The following is a 15447-nucleotide window of genomic DNA, read 5'->3' as shown; positions in this document are numbered from 1 at the left end:
ACTTTAGAAACTCGACCTTTTTACAAGTGAAAGATAAATTTATAAAGTAAATCATAACAGTAAAAGTTGATTCAGATGGTTGAGGTTGTAAAAATAATGTTTCATTTTTCAGACAGAAATAAAACACTTTCTGAGAACCCGGACAGACCGAAAGGTTTGTTGTGTTTGTTCTTCAAAAGGCTTCTGTACATTTTTCAATTAAAATATGATGCAGGTTTGGTGGCACGGTGGTGTAGTGGTTAGCGCTGTCGCCTCACAGCAAGAAGGTCCGGGTTTGAGCCCCGTGGCCGGCAAGGGCCTTTCTGTGCGGAGTTTGGATGTTCTCCCCGTGTCCACGTGGGTTTCCTCCGGGTGCTCCGGTTTCCCCCACAGTCCAAAGACATGCAGGTTAGGTTAATTGGTGACTCTAAATTGAGCGTAGGTGTGAATGTGAGTGTGAATGGTTGTCTGTGTCTATGTGTCAGCCCTGTGATGACCTGGCAACTTGTCCAGGGTGTACCCCACCTCTCGCCCATAGTCAGCTGGGATAGGCTCCAGCTTGCCTGCGACCCTGTAGGACAGGATAAGCGGCTACAGATAATGGATGGATGGTGATGATTTTTGTGTCTCTGCACTGCTTTGGGATGCTTTTATCTTCCCAAGCCATAGCTATGTATGGGTGAAGTGTTCTTGTGCAGAAGTACCCTTCCTGCTTCTGTACCTGAGCAGGGCTGTTGTCACCACCAAGATTGAGGACATGAAGAGGACATTGAAGCAGTTCTTCAAGGATGGAGTTACCTTCACAGAAATGAGAGAGTGACTTCTTGGCTGATATATAGTTTTAGCCTAACTGTAGAAGTTGTGAATGTCATTTCTATTAGCAAACATATGCACATGGTTTTTCTTGTGCCTTGTTTCTTCACTATTCATTTTGTAATGTTCTTACAGTCTTTTGTATCCCTCTGTGAGCTTTCTGCCATCTGAGCACACCAGGTGAGGGGTTGTTCAAAGATGTGCTTTATGCTTATTGTCCGGCAAGGTGATGATGGTGAATGAGTTCTCATCAAACCAATCGTGATTTTAAAAATGTATTAATTAATTAATTTATTTAGTCAAGCACAGAACTTATAGAGTATCACTTTGTATCCATGGATGCTGAAGCCAAAGATGGCTTAATCTCTGTTAGCTACTGAGCTACAGTGCATCAAAACACAGCTCTAGCCTCAGCTTTTCTCAAGTAAGCTCAGTGTACCATCTTCTTGCTTGCTTTTTGCAATTGGAAAGGTTGTTGCACTGCTACATGGAATTTGGTGTCTGCACTTCTCATAGTTCATCCATCCATTACCTGTAACCGCTTATCCTGTGCAGGGTCGCAGGCAAGCTGGAGCCTATCCCAGCTGACTATGGGCGAGAGGCGGGGTACACCCTGGACAAGTCACACCTATGGTCAATTTAAAGCCACCAATTAGCCTAACCTGCATGTCTTTGAACTGTGGGGGAAACTGGAGCACCCAGAAGAAACCCATGCAGACACGGGGAGAACATGCAAACTCCACACAGAAAGGCCCCTGTCAGCCACTGGGTTCGAACCCAGAACCTTCTTGCTTTGAGGTGACAGTGCAAACCACTACACCACCGTGCCGCCCTTCTCATAGTTCATGTTACAAGAAAATCAGTGAAGTCTTTGCACCATACAATGATGCAGTCAGTTAGGTGCCAGGACACCTGTTTTATATTTATTCTTTAGCTGTAAGAATTTGTTTCTGAAGTCTGCATGTGCAGTGCAGATAGCAGTCAGAGGAGTGTGGGGAGGGATGTGTTTTTATTCCCAGTCCCACCCTGAAAGGATGTTGTCCACCAGCAGGATATCGTTTTGAGAAGAAGGTGAAGCCCATTGCCTCCTCTAAACCATCACCACAACCAGCAAAGCTCTCACACACTCGTGGGGTTTGAAAGCACAGGATCATACAGGTGCTCTGACTGCACCCTACTGGTCTATTCATGCAACTTCACAAAAACCCTCCCATCTCCCAATGAGAGGGCAGAGCTCTGAGTGCTTCCTCATGGGTTGTTGAGAAGTTCTGTGTGCTTTCTGTAATACTGGATTCAGTTCTACTACCTTGTTTTTGTCAAACAGAATTATCTGGTGCGTTCAATATGTGGAGTAAACTTGCCGGACAATAAGCATAAAGCACATCCTTGAACAACCCCTCACCTGGTGTGCTCAAAGGCAGAGAAAAAGAAACTATTTTTGATAATAGGCTACCAGATGTGTCAGCAGTATTGATGTCAACTTTTCCGACTCCGAAACAAAATAAGCTCCACAAATTCCCCAGCGCTCTGTTTTAAAGTGTGGAGGTGAGGGTCGGACACACTGACGTCAGCGTTCCCTCACTACAGTAAAGTTAGATTAACGTTCATTACCAATGATAACGGGCGGCACGGTGGTGTAGTGGTTAGCGCTGTCGCCTCACAGCAAGAAGGTCCTGGGTTCGAGCCCCAGGGCCGGCGAGGGCCTTTCTGTGTGGAGTTTGCATGTTCTCCCCGTGTCCGCGTGGGTTTCCTCCGGGTGCTCCGGTTTCCCCCACAGTCCAAAGACATGCAGGTTAGGTTAACTGGTGACTCTAAATTGACTGTAGGTGTGAATGTGAGTGTGAATGGTTGTCTGTGTCTATGTGTCAGCCCTGTGATGACCTGGCGACTTGTCCAGGGTGTACCCCGCCTTTCGCCCGTAGTCAGCTGGGATAGGCTCCAGCTTGCCTGTGACCCTGTAGAAGGATAAAGCGGCTAGAGATGATGAGATGAGACCAATGATAACTTCTACAGTGACCTCATCTGCTTACTGTCTTACACTGATAACTATAAGATTGTGTTTGGAGTCGCGGATAACTGCAGTGGAAACTGTAAAGCTAACGATCCTCATCACAAACAAGGAGTTCTCAAAATGCGGTGTCTCGGGTTGCAGTCACGTGACGACAGTCCAGTGTCTGTGTACGCATGCGCACGTCCAACAGGAGAAGGGGCGGGGTCTGACTGGTCAAAGCTTTTGCGCTTCGGTCCTGGGCGTGCAGTGGGACTTTCACGAACACAAAAGTTATATTTTAAAGATAAATATTAATTTGAGCAGCTTGACACAGAGTTACAAAAAACTAATTTGACTGAGAGGACATGAGTTGGGAGAGTTTTTTGTATAGTTGAAATTAGATATCCGGATCCACACTCCATGCCAGTAGGTGGCGGTAATGCACCAATTATTTGTTGCCATCCACCAACAAACCTCAAAGAAGTCGCCGCCACTAGACCTGTAATGGCTGTGTTTGGAGATTTTACACAATATTACGCACCCAAATTATACATATTTTTAAAACTTGGCCCCAAATTTGGTGTGTATATATATATATAAAATGGTTTTTTGGTGGTTTTTTTTTTTTTTTTTGCTGTTTTTACTATGCACTGGTGCCAAGTTAGCTTTGCGTGCTAACTCAGACAGATTGGCGTGCGAGGTAGATGCCAAAATATCAACTTTTGTGTGCATGTAAAACTTTATTTAGTTGCCCAAGTGAATTTCGGGGGGGAAGAATATACAACGCTACAAGCCTGATATTTATTCTCAAATTTGCGCGGTGACGATAGTCAAAACCACCATCCGTCAGCTAAATTATTAATTGAGCCATAACAACTTCCGTTCAAAATGTCTTGATGCCGGGCTTGACCACGCCCAGTTAGTGACGTAAGCGAATCGTTGCTCAAGAAATTTAATTTTCTTTGGACTCAATTACAGTTCACTTTTAATTAGTAAAATAAACATTTGAGTGAAATGAACACAAGTTTATTACATCCTCAGATAACACAATTTATTTAATGTGGAACCAGGTCGGTATTTTAAAGAGACATGTATAGTTGGTGTGTGTGATGTGTAAAATGTCTCCACAGTGCTAAACGCAGCCATTCCGGCTCCAGTGAGGCTGTGAGAGAAGTTTTTCTGAAGGAACGAGGCAAAGCACAACACCAGGGCTCTCAAGTTTTGAAGTCAGTTCAGAGTGAGATTTTGTCGGGAAGGGCAGGGGTGGTGTTGGTGAGGGGTGTCGGCGGGGCGGGGGGTTATAATTGGTGTTGTGTTAGTGGCAGATTTTGAGGCCTTCAGTACGGGGGTAAGGGGCTCCCACTTGAAACACAGAGGTTTGCAGACAGAGCACCAGTAGTAGGAGCTGGTGGTGCCTATAGTGATGAATGGCCATTTGGTTGACCATTCATTCCTAAAAGAACACCTATAATACCCTGTTCACACTGGGGATTTTGTACCGATACGAAACTACTTTCGTACCGCAACACCTGTCCACACTAGCAACTATACCGGTACTGTAGCGGTATAACTGTATCAGTACGAAACCCACAAATGTATGGGTTTTGTACCGGTACAGTATCGGTACTGTAGCGCTTCGCGTAGTGTGGACAGATGAAGCGGCTCTGTATCGATACAAATATAATGCGCAAAGTCACACACCTCAATCGATGTCTTCGCTGAATAAAATAGTGAAGAACGGAGATTCGTTTGTTTCTTTCTCAACTGCCTCGCGCCTTTCATACGATTCGACTGAATAAATGACCACCAGAAATACAGACTGTACATTGACAACAAAAAGCACACACGTTGTTTCATCCGCCATATTCTCGGAAGGAAGCTACTCGGTAACCATGGAAACATTTCGCGCATGCGCATTTCAACTACCGTGAAAGAAAACCGCAAACATTTCTCACTTGTGTGGACAGATGCACTAAACTGTACTGGTATACTTTGTATCGATACAGTTATACCACTATCGTACCGGTATAAGTGTGAACACAGCATAAGTGGCCGCTCCAGACAATCCTCTCTTTTTTCCTGTTTCCACTGGCTTGCCCACTGTCTCCTCTATAGTCTCTTCGATGGTCTCTTCCACTGACTCTTCTGCTACTGATACCCTAGCTGTCTCCTTCACTGCCTCCTCCACTGTCTCATCTACTGCCTCCACCATTGCCTCTTCCACAGTCTCCTCCTCTGACCTGGCAACCTTTTTAGGGGGCTGACCCTTCAGAGTGAAGCATGAAAGAATGCTCATTTGCTTCTTCCCCGACATCTCTGAAACAGATAAATCTCATCTCATTATCTCTAGCCGCTTCATCCTGTTCTACAGGGTCGCAGGCAAGCCGGAGCCCATCCCAGCTGACCACGGGCGAGAGGCGGGGTACACCCTGGACAAGTCGCCAGGTCATCACAGGGCTGACACATATGGGCCTTTTCCACTACCCTTTTTCAGCTCACTTCAGCCCAACACGGCTCGCGTTTCGACTACCTCAGAGCAGCACGACTGAGCTCACTTCAGCCTTACTCAGCACCCAAAACTCGCATGGTTTTGGAGTGAGGCTGAACTGAGCCCAACCGAGCTGAGTGGGGCTAGGGGCATGAGGAGACACTCCCCTGTGCACTGATTGGTGAGGAGGAGTGTCCTCACATGCCCACACATGCCCCGCAAGCACGCTGGGATCTTTAACCACCAACTGTAAACAACGTAAACCCGGAAGAAGAAGAATTACGACAAAGAAGAAGAAGATGATCAGAAAACTAGCACCAAGACCAGCAACACTAACAACTCCATGTCCTCCATGTTTATTGTTTACTATCCGGGTCGTGAGACTACCGCTTAAAAGGTCACTGATGTCACTGTTTGCGCCGCCTAACAACATCACGTGATGTCCACCCACTTTCACTAACTCCACCCAATGTGTCCACCCACTTCCAGCCAGCACGGTTCAGCGCGGTTGTAGTCGAAATGCAACCCCAACAGCCCCACTCAGCTCGACTCAGCCCAACTCAGCACCGCACAGCTCAGCCCAACTCAGCCGCGTTGGTAGTAGAAAAGCCCCAATAGACACAGACAACCATTCACACTCACATTCACACCTACGGTCAATTTAGAGTCACCAGTTAACCTAACCTGCATGTCTTTGGACTGTGGGGGAAACCGGAGCACCCGGAGGAAACCCACGCGGACACGGGGAGAACATGCAAACTCCGCACAGAAAGGCTCTCGCCGGCCACAGGGCTCGAACCCGGACCTTCTTGCTGTGAGTTGACAGCGCTAACCACTACACCACCGTGCCGCCGTGAAACAGATAAATGCAATGATTAATGTATGCATGGCCAGGACATAAAATATAAATGAAATATTACAACTAAAAGTAGGGCGGCACGGTGGTGTAGTGGTTAGCGCTGTTGCCTCACAGCAAGAAGGTCCTGGGTTCGAGCCCCGGGGCCGGCGAGGGCCTTTCTGTGTGGAGTTTGCATGTTCTCCCCGTGTCCGCGTGGGTTTCCTCCGGGTGCTCCGGTTTCCCCCACAGTCCAAAGACATGCAGGTTAGGTTAACTGGTGACTCTAAATTGACCGTAGGTGTGAATGTGAGTGTGAATGGTTGTCTGTGTCTATGTGTCAGCCCTGTGATGACCTGGCGACTTGTCCAGGGTGTACCCCGCCTTTCGCCCGTAGTCAGCTGGGATAGGCTCCAGCTTGCCTGTGACCCTGTAGAAGGATAAAGCGGCTAGAGATAATGAGATGAGATGAGACAACTAAAAGTAGCCTACTGACTAAAATGGACTATGCAACGATGAAATTGTATTTACTAGAACTGCACTAAAACTGTTAAGCCTAACAACAACAAAAACAGATAATGGAAATATGACTACACTAGTGTAAGGACAAGAAATGATAACAGAATAAGCCACCCCCTTCCTATATATTTTTCAAGTTATTTAATTTCAAATGTATTGTATGTGTATTGTTCTGTGTAGCTCACAAAATAGTATCTGCGCTGAGAAGTAGTACATAAAGAGAGGTGTGGTTTCTCCTTTTGGCCACAAGGTGGAGTATCCGCTAAAGTGAGCGCTGCTCAGGAGTACACAAGGCAAGCACATGGACTGTAGTGCTCAGCGAGGGGCCGTGTAAGCACAAGCGCCATGCCGTTCCTCGCACTGTCTCCCACTGTCAACCGCCTGCATGCGCTTTCTGCACGGAGGCTCACTGAATGCATGACGTCACGGATTGATGCCCGCATTTACATAGAAAAACGTTATTTTATAAATCTATAATTTCATATATTATTGTCAAATTGTAGAGAATATTGATGTTGGAGCTAACTTATCTTTTACAAATATTCAAAAAAAGCAGTCCCTATGAAAAGGGCACTTTGGACAGCAAACAGAAAAGGGGCAGGGGCTAGAGCACCTGTAGCACCGGTTCATTATTTGCACGTGGGTGCTGAGAGGACAACAGGAGCTTTGGACACACTGTTTGAATCATAAAAATATTAGAAATATTTAACAGAATCCATTTTCATCAATTAGTTAAAGGTTTTCTGTTCACTTCCACATGGGTTGTACTGAGACAAGTGTTGGCTTTTACAGAGGTTTGAAATACTGAAATCTGTCTCCGATATGTGTTTTCTAAAGAGTTTCTATCAGGAAAAATATCACAAATCTTCCATATGATCAATTTTCACAAAACTAGTAAAAATGTTTCAGATGGTCAGCTATACTTGAATTGTAATTGTCCTTTGTGTGGGTTTTTCTTTTCCAACTGAGACCTGAAACTGGGTTATTAATGTGTGTAGTGTGGTGGCGGCTTTTATTTTGAAATTTGTGTTCAGAGCAGAAAGAGAAATCCAAAGCAGATCAGCAGGAGACGCTCAGTGTTACAGACGGTCTGAAGCTGTAAACACTGAGAATCATCCGCCTTTACTCCAGTGTGTGACCGTATATCCCTCAGGATGCTTCCGCAGGTTGGATGGAGAGTTTTGTAGGCCGTGATGTGGTTCATTTTAGGCAAACATTTAAAACGAAATTAATCTTTAATCCTTAAAGAAAACTGAAAGATGGGTTCTCGGTATGGGCCATGAGTGCGTGCATTCTCCAGAAGAACCGCTTTACTAAAGTTTACTTATGAAGTTGTTTTTGTTTATTTTTCCTCTTTGCTGAGAAATATTTGGACTGAAACACGGAGCTTGACAGTTCTGCTTTTCCTCCTGTTTCCTGTTCATCTTTCATCAGCAGGTGAGTTTAGAAATGTAAAATATCAACTCATTGAAAGGTGTGTGTGTGTGTGTGTGTGTGTCAGTAGTGACAGAGTGTAAATTACACAGCTCACTCCGGGGAATAAAGAAGTGTAATGTGGCACTGAAGGTGTTTATTTGTACTTCTGTCACGAATCTCCCATGATGCTCTCTGAGTTTGTTGTGTCCGCCGTCTTTGCGGAATAGCGTCGATGGCGACCGAGGAGAGTGCAGTGGCGAACTGTAATTTTTCACAAATATATCACTAATTGAATAATAGTGACAAGGTGAGATTCAGGGAAAAGATAAAAGCATGTTCGGGTGGATCCTTACAGCAGTGTTGGAGAGGATGATGATGATGATGTATGGATGTGACTGTGAATTACACAGACATCGTCAATTACCTGGTGTTCACTTCTAGCTTCCACTGTGTGTGTGTGTAATATTTTATTTATATAGCCGTGAAAACCAGGACATTTTAGCGTTTTAAAGATATTTGTCGAGACTCGGACGCCCAGCTCGAAATCGGGACATCTGGTCTCTGTAGAGACATGGTTCCCACACACATACAGGTGCTGGTCATGTAATTAGAATATCATGAAAAAGTTGATTTATTTCAGTAATTCCATTCAAAAAGTGAAACTTGTATATTATATTCATTCATTACACACAGACTGATATTTCAAATGTTTATTTCTTTTAATTTTGATGATTATAACTGACAACTAATGAAAATCCCAAATTCAGTATCTCAGAAAATTAGAATATTACTTAAGACCAATACAAAAAAAGGATTTTTAGAAAATGTTGGCCAACTGAAAAGTATGAACATGAAAAGTATGAGCATGTACAGCACTCAATACTTAGTTGGGGCTCCTTTTGCCTGAATTACTGCAGCAATGCGGTGTGGCATGGAGTCGATCAGTCTGTGGCACTGCTCAGGTGTTATGAGAGCCCAGGTTGCTCTGATAGTGGCCTTCAGCTCTTCTGCATTGTTGGGTCTGGCGTATCGCATCTTCCTCTTCACAATACCCCATAGATTTCCTATGGGGTTAAGCAGGGGCGGTTCTAGCCATTTTGGGGCCCTCAAAAGTCAGTCTTGAAACACACATACAGAATAATGGTCATCCCTACTTGGCACATGCCATATCTCCTTGCTGTAAATTCAGAAAAAAAGATAGCAAACTGCCACTAACAATGTGCCCCAAATAAGCTCCACAGTGAAACAGGTTTGAGATTACTCCAGCATTTGCCAAAATTCTGACAGTGTTTATTGCTCAGATCAAACCAGAAAGAGAGAGAGCGACAAGGCAAACAACAGAAGAAGAGACAGTAGAGAGAGACAGCCAATTTTAAGAGTCAATCTCCATATTTTAATAAAACAAGGATATCTGAAATCCAATTATTATTTTTACTACACAGATGCATATTACCAGATATAAAATGATCTTATTCTTATCAGAAGTAGAACACAAATGGATCCATATTACCAGATACACATTACCAGAGATACAAAATGATCTTACTGTTATCAGAACTACAACACAAATGGATATTACTCTATCGAAACCTCTACATTTCAATGGGATAAGACTGATGCCAAGATAAATGTACGAGAGAGGGAGAGAGTTAGTTTGTATGTGTGCGTGAGTGAGAGAGAGAGAGAGCCATTTAGTGACAGGCAATACAGTGGTTGAGAGACAGATACAGAGGGATTGTGAGTTTGTAAAGGATGCAGCCAGTACATTATTGAAATGTCCTTAATCTTCAAAATTCCATTGTTCATGTATTCCATCACCATTCCATAATGGGGTGTAGGTGGGTGTGTGAGAGAGAGTGTGTGTGTGTGTGAGAGAGAGAGAGGGGGTATAGAAAGAGAGAGGTATGAGTTTTTAAAGGTTGCAGCCAGTACATTACTGAAAAGTCCTTCATCTCCAAATGTCCATTGTTCATCATAATCATATGAGAAAGAAAGTCCTACTTGTTGCTGGCTTCTCCAAAGTCTTCATAGAAAGGTGGTGTGCAGAGGTATGGAACCCAAACTACAATAAACAACACAGCATTATAACAAAACAACTTGATACACTTTTTTCTTTGATGATATGATCTATAAACACAAGTAATCCTTTGTCAAATCACATACCTTGTTCAGCAAGGGCTCACTGGCAGAAGTTGGTGTTGTCCATCCATCTTGTCTCTTATTATCTTTCACTACTGTGACACAAGACAACAGCAAATCAATCATGGAACAGTAGAAATAAATACCCAAAATGTATTGTTAAAATGAATACCTTCTCTTTGTCCCTGTCTTCCATTTCTTTGTCTGTGCCCCTGTTTTTCTTCATCTGTGTGTCTGTTTTGCCTTTATGTTTCAGGTCTCCCTCTCTCCTTTGTGCCTTTCTTGCTTGTCTCTTCTCCATGTACTTCTCCTGGCCTTCATCATCTATATAATCCTATTGTTATTGTCTTTCTGGTGTCCAGAAAAGAGTGTAAAAGTAGTAGAAAGTCAACTGCTGCCATGATGCCGCTGCAACTAAAACCGTCAAGCTATGACTGATACCTTTTTCCCCCTCAGTCACAATTTGAATCAATATCCACCTATGCTCTAACTTGCAACAATAAAAAGATTGCTTTAAAGTTGCTTCTTGAAAAAGGTTGCATATTTGACCGACAGCTATAATAGATTGATTTGAATAAATAAATAAACAGGCTACTTCAGCTACTACTCTTGATATTCCAGATTATACATTAAAAAAATGTAATTTGAAAAATGTAGTTAGTTTCAGAAGTGCAGCTGCATTCTTTTTGCTTTGTGCCCTTTTTCGTTTAGCGCAACCACTGCGCTTCGTCTTGTTTACAGTTCCCTCTGCTTTGGTTTGAATTTCCGTCGCACACCTGTCTACGTCGTCAGATCATGGACGAGTCCAATGTAAAACAACCAGGGTGTGTGTGTGTGTGTGTGTGTGCTGGGACAAATACTATATACACATGAATTTGATATTCTGATGCTATTTTGGTGTGTTTTTCCATTTATATCGTTGACTACTTAATATCGGAGACAAATTAAGATTACATATATATTGTTTGGTGTTTACCGTGACGGGGCTGACTGTTAGGGGCCCCCAAATTTTGGGGGCCCTAGGCAACCGCCTTGGTTTGCCTAATGGTAAGTCCGCCCCTGGGGTTAAGGTCAGGCGAGTTTGCTGGCCAATTAAGAAGAGGGATACCATGGTCCTTAAACCAGGTACTGGTAGCTTTGGCACTGTGTGCAGGTGCCAAGTCCTGTTTGAAAATGAAATCTGCATCTCCATAAAGTTGGTCAGCAGCAGGAAGCATGAAGTGCTCTAAAACTTCCTGGTAGATGGCTGCGTTGACCTTGGACCTCAGAAAACACAGTGGACCAACACCAGCAGATGACATGGCACCCCAAACCATCACTGACTGTGGAAACTTTACACTGGACCTCAAGCAACGTCGATTCTGTGCCTCTCCTCTCTTCCTCCAGACTCTGGGACCTTGATTTCCAAAGGAAATGCAAAATTTACTTTCATCAGAGAACATAACTTTGGACCACTCAGCAGCAGTCCAGTCCTTTTTGTCTTTAGCCCAGGCGAGACGCTTCTGACGCTGTCTCTTGTTTAAGAGTGGCTTGACACAAGGAATGCGACAGCTGAAACCCATGTCTTGCATACGTCTGTGCATGGTGGTTCTTGAAGCACTGACTCCAGCTGCAGTCCACTCTTTGTGAATCTCCCCCACATTTTTGAATGGGTTTTGTTTCACAATCCTCTCCAGGGTGCAGTTATCCCTATTGCTTGTACACTTTCTTTCTACCACATCTTTTCCTTCCCTTCGTCTCTCTATTAATGTGCTTGGACACAGAGCTCTGTCAACAGCCAGCCTCTTTAGCAATGACCTTTTGTGTCTTGCCCTCCTTGTGCAAGGTGTCAATGGTCATCTTTTGGACAACTGTCAAGTCAGCAGTCTTCCCCATGATTGTGTCGCCTACAGAACTCGACTGAGAGACCATTTAAAGGCCTTTGCAGGTGTTTTGAGTTAATTAGCTGATTAGAGTGTGGCACCAGGTGTCTTCAATATTGAACCTTTTCACAATATTCTAATTTTCTGAGATACTGAATTTGGGGTTTTCATTAGTTGTCAGTTATCATCAAAATTTAAAAGAAATAAACACTTGAAATATATCAGTGTGTAATGAATGTATACATTATACAAGTTTCACTTTTTGAATGGAATTACTGAAATCAACTTTTTCATGATATTCTAAATTATATGACCAGCACCTGTATATAAAACAATTACAATCAGCTCAGCCTTAAACATCTACAGCAGGAAAATGCAACGAGCACATTAATGTAGCAGTAAAATCAATCCAAATATAGTGGTGCTTGGAAGTTTGTGAACCCTTTAGAATTTATATTTCTGCATAAATGTGACCTAAAAGATAATCAGATTTTCACACAAGTCCTAAAAGTAGATAAAGAGAACCCAGTTAAACAAATGAGACAAAAATATTATACTGGGTCATTTATTTATTGAGGAAAATGATCCAATATTACATATCTGTGAGTGGCAAAAGTATGTGAACCTTTGCTTTCAGTATCTGGTGTGACTCCCTTGTGCAGCAATAACTGCCAGGGCTCGAAATTAACATTTTTTCTTTGTGTCCCCCAGTGGTCCCGAATTCTGTGTTGTATTGTCCCGAATGGAAGCAATAGTGTCCCCATTTTTTTCCTCTCTGAAATAACCAGTGGTTAATATTATCATATGAAGTTACTATTATATTTGTAACTATGCGATTTTGAACCCTTTATATCATTTTTACAATAAGTCACAAAACACAAGTGACACATGTCCTATACATCATCTACTTCAAAATTAGTTATTGCATTTTCAGTTTATTAAACTTTGGCGATCTCACTGTATGAATAGATACCCGTTTATTTAAAGGGGCCAACTAGCTCATTCAGAAAATGTTTCAACTCCCTACATCTGCAGTATACTTTAGTTGAAAATAAGACCCCTTTTATGTTCATTTCATCTACTTATACAGTGGTGCTTGAAAGTTTGTGAACCCTTTAGAATTTTCTATATTTCTGCATAAATATGACCTAAAACAACATCAGATTTTCACACAAGTCCTAAAAGTAGATAAAGAGAACCCAGTTAAACAAATGAGACAAAAATATTATACTGGGTCATTTATTTATTGAGGAAAATGATCCAATATTACATATCTGTGAATGGCAAAAGTATGTGAACCTTTGCTTTCAGTATCTGGTGTGACCCCCTTGTGCAGCAATAACTGCAACTAAACGTTTCCGGTAACTGTTGATCAGTCCTGCACACCGGCTTGGAGGAATTTTAGCCCGTTCCTCCGTACAGAACAGGTTCAACTCTGGGATGTTGGTGGGTTTCCTCACATGAACTGCTCACTTCAGGTCCTTCCACATTTTCGATTGGATTAAGGTCAGGACTTTGACTTGGCCATTCCAAAACATTAACTTTATTCTTCTTTAACCATTTTTTGGTAGAATGACTTGTGTGCTTAGGGTCGTTGTCTTGCTGCATGACCCACCTTTTCTTGAGATTCAGTTCATAGACAGATGTCCTGACATTTTCCTTTAGAATTTGCTGGTATATTTCAGAATTCATTGTTCCATCAATGATGGCAAGCCGTCCTGGCCCAGATGCAGCAAAACAGGCCCAAACCATGATACTACCACCACCATGTTTCACAGATGGGATAAGGTTCTTATGCTGGAATGCAGTGTTTTCCTTTCTCCAAACATAAGGCTTCTCATTTAAACCAAAAAATTCTATTTTGGTCTCATCCATCTACAAAACATTTTTCCAATAGCCTTCTGGCTTGTCCACGTGATCTTTAGCAAACTGCAGACGAGCAGCAATGTTCTTTTTGGAGAGCAGTGGCTTTCTCCTTGCAATCCTGCCATGCACACCATTGTTGTTCAGTGTCCTCCTGATAGTGGACTCATGAACATTAACATTAGCCAATGTGAGAGAGGCCTTCAGTTGCTTAGAAGTTACCCTGGGGTCCTTTGTGACCTTGCCGACTATTACACACCTTGCTCTTGGAGTGATCTTTGTTGGTCGACCACTCCTGGGGAGGGTAACAATGGTCTTGAATTTCTTCCTTTTGTACACAATCTGTCTGACTGTGGATTGGTGGAGTCCAAACTCTTTAGAGATGGTTTTGTAACCTTTTCCAGCCTGATGAGCATCAACAACGCTTTTTCTGAGGTCCTCAGAAATCTCCATTGTTCGTGCCGTGATACACTTCCACAAACGTGTGTTGTGAAGATCAGACTTTGATAGATCCCTGTTCTTTAAATAAAACAGGGTGCCCGCTCACACCTAATTGTCATCCCATTGATTGAAAACACCTGACTCTAATTTCACCTTCAAATTAACTGCTGATCCTAGAGGTTCACATACTTTTGATACTCACAGATATGTAATATTGTGTCATTTTCCTCAATAAATAAATGACCAAGTATAATATTTTTGTCTCATTTGTTTAACTGGGTTCTCTTTATCTACTTTTAGGACTTGTGTGAAAATCTGATGTTTTAGATCATATTTATACAGAAACATAAATTCTAAAGGGTTCACAAACTTTCAAGCACCACTGTACCTTGAATATCTGTTGGCATATATAAGGCCAACTTATTTTCACCATGACCGTTATCCATTTTTTATGTAATATACCTGTTGCCCCATTCAGAGATGTTTTGAAAGCCATCAGCCATACCATCAATAGATGAAATGCCCTTGAGCAAGGCACCAACCCCAACATTGCTACAGGGACTGTAACACTATAAAAAACTGTAAAGTCACTTTGGATAAAAGTGTCATATCATATAAGTGCAAACAAAGCAATGTAATGCAAGTTTTTTGTATTGTAATCTTTAGTCATAGAAATCATTTACATTATTTACAGTGACTTTTCTGATTTTGCAGTCACAGCGCAGCCACGTTTATAATGGCAGTCTATTGCCGCTTTTCCACTACAAAGGCGGCTGAGCCGTGCCGTGCTGAGTCGAGCTGAGCGGGGCTGTTGGAGTTGCATTTCGACTACAACCGCGCTGAACCGTGCTGGCTGGAAGTGGGTGGACACATTGGGTGGAGTTAGCGAAAGTGGGTGGACGTCATGTGATGTCGTTAAGCAGCGCAAACAGTGACATCAGTGAGCTTTTAAGCGGTAGTCTCACAACCCGAATAGTAAATAATAAACACGGAGGACATGGAGTCATTAGTGTTGCTGGTCTTGGTGCTGTGGCTTGTTGTCACCGACAACGGCAACAGATACTGGCAAGAGCGTATAGATGAGGCGAGGCGCATAAGGCTT

At 42.9% G+C, this 15447-nt stretch overlaps 1 protein-coding gene and 1 long non-coding RNA gene across 4 annotated transcripts in view; one reads left to right on the top strand and one right to left on the bottom strand.

Moving 5' to 3' along the window:
- LOC132872864 (class I histocompatibility antigen, Gogo-B*0101 alpha chain-like) overlaps window positions 1-15447 on the top strand; it is a 198035-nt gene that overhangs the window by 161976 nt on the left and 20612 nt on the right. The window lies entirely within an intron of this gene.
- LOC132872851 (uncharacterized) lies at window positions 9733-10242 on the bottom strand. The gene is made up of 3 exons (XR_009651499.1): window positions 10204-10242; window positions 10042-10102; window positions 9733-9825 (listed from the first exon to the last, which is right to left on the bottom strand). It is a non-coding gene; the product is annotated as an uncharacterized LOC132872851 (long non-coding RNA).

This window comes from Neoarius graeffei, chromosome 24 (genome assembly GCF_027579695.1).
Source record: "Neoarius graeffei isolate fNeoGra1 chromosome 24, fNeoGra1.pri, whole genome shotgun sequence".
Lineage (NCBI taxonomy): Eukaryota > Metazoa > Chordata > Actinopteri > Siluriformes > Ariidae > Neoarius > Neoarius graeffei.
The sequence above is the reverse complement of the archived record's forward strand: the minus strand, read 5'-3'. Positions and strand labels throughout refer to the sequence as shown.